General features: G+C 66.0%; 1 protein-coding gene across 1 annotated transcript in view; it reads left to right on the top strand.

Moving 5' to 3' along the window:
• The window catches only part of LOC113202436 (epidermal retinol dehydrogenase 2-like), a 161,417-nt gene that overhangs the window by 156,593 nt on the left and 2,955 nt on the right, over positions 1–1,869 (top strand). The gene's annotated exons all lie outside the window — the stretch shown is intronic.

Raw genomic sequence — 1,869 nt, 5'->3', positions numbered from 1 at the left:
GAAAGGGAAAGAAAAACATAAAGAGAGGCGAGGGGGGAGGGTAAGAAAGAAAGAAAGGGACGGCAGACTCACCTCTGCACTCTTCGTACTCGTTGCCCACTGGGAGTCCGACCACCCCGCCCCGCCCCACCCCCCTCGGCGCACGCAGGCGTGAAAGTGAGAGTAAGTAAGTAAGTAAAGGTGCGGGGAAACCATAAGGAAGGAAAATGACGCTGCAACGGCGAAAGCAGGAAACGGAGGAAGAAGGAGGAGGGGAAAGGAAAACGAGGGTGACGACGGGGCATCGGGAGAGGGAGGGAGGACGGAGCGGGAAGAGGGGAGGGAAAAAGTTAGCGTGATGTTCCTCGCTCTAACCCCACCGCCACCGCCGCGCCGCCCCCAAGCCCCGCGCCGCCTACACCCCCCGCCACCCCCGCCGCCCGGCAAGTCTTGGCAACGACGCATCCATTAGTGTGATGGCACAGGGCTGCGTGCGGGGAGGATCCCCGCGCTTCCTGTCGCCCACTGTCTCCCTCCGCTCTCCCGGGCGAGGGCTCCAAAACGAGGCGAACAGGTGTCCAAAGGCGCGCGGGGGTCGCCGTCGTCGGTACGCGGGGACCGTTCGGACGCAGCTGCGTAGAGGGTGCCCGGGGCCCGGGCCGGCGGGGTGGGGAGGTCAGGAGGACCGCGAGGTATAGAGGCACCCCGGAGGCTCGAACGGGGACCAAGGACCAGGACTACAAGGTGAGCAGGCCGTTAACATTTCCCGCACGTCCGCCTGGGGCGCGCCCGGCCGGGGAGAGCCGCAGCAGCCCCGGAGGCCAGCAGAGCCCCCTACATCAATGGGGAGCGCGGCAGCAGCACGCGCGGCCTCGAGCCGCCTCCACGGCGCGGCGGGAAATGTCTCATCCACACGCCCTCCGTCTTGTTTTCAATGCCGCTCATATTTCCAGCTCAGCCGATGTCAGCCGCCCCGGCCGCCAACCCTCGCCCGCACGTCTCATCCCATCTCCTTTAAAACAATCCGCAGCTGAGGCGCACTGCGAGCTCCGCAAGGGCGTGGCGGGGCGGGGCGGGGCGGGGCACTGCAGGGGGCTCAAGTCAACCGTACTCGACCTGACGGGGCGCTCTGGCTGTGCTCGTCGCGTCGGCGCAGCAGCTCACCCTCAACCTAACCCACCCCTCGCCGGGCACCAGACACGGAGGTGCCACGCCACAGCCACAGCAGTCGATTAATTTTTCTGCGCCGCACTTTAAAGGACCCCCACCGCCTCGGGCCAAAAGAGTCACCTCCTCAATCAACAGGTCACTGTGCAATTTGCTTCAATACCATTAAAGCCGAAACACTCGGGTTTGGCAGCAGCAGCCTAACTTTGATTCCTCGCGTTTCCCCCAACACCAAGCTCCCTGCCAACTACCCCCTCCCCCTCTGTCTGTCGGTCGAGCCGCCAGGCCACCCCGCAGCCTACGTGTGACGCGCTCTGACATTTAGGGGTGTGCGGCGGTGGTCTGCTGTGTCGCCAGTGGCCGCTACGCCCCGCCGCCCCTCCCCGTCGACGACGCCGCCCAGGCCCCTGCGCGCTCTACACAGCGACAAGAGGACTCCCGCCGCAGACCCGCGCCGCGCCACCTGACGGCTGCGCCCAGCCGGCCGCAAAATCACACGAGCGGATTACAGAAATAAGTCATGTCGCAGGGTCGTGTCGGGGCGGCGAGGGCCCCAGCCGCTCCCCCACCACACATCTGCTTATTTCCACCCCTCTCCAATCTTACTTAAGCTTTTCGCCCCCCGCTGCCGCCGCCGAACCCCATCGAACGCGCCCGGATCTGAGCGGCGAGGACGGGGCGGGCGGGGCGGACCCTCCTCCTCTGGCGCGACTCTTGCGCCCC

The sequence above is a fragment of the Frankliniella occidentalis genome, unplaced genomic scaffold (genome assembly GCF_000697945.3).
Source record: "Frankliniella occidentalis isolate FOCC.00 unplaced genomic scaffold, Focc_3.1 Scaffold29, whole genome shotgun sequence".
NCBI classification, from domain to species: Eukaryota; Metazoa; Arthropoda; class Insecta; order Thysanoptera; family Thripidae; genus Frankliniella; species Frankliniella occidentalis.
This window is presented reverse-complemented; position numbering and strand designations above follow the sequence as displayed.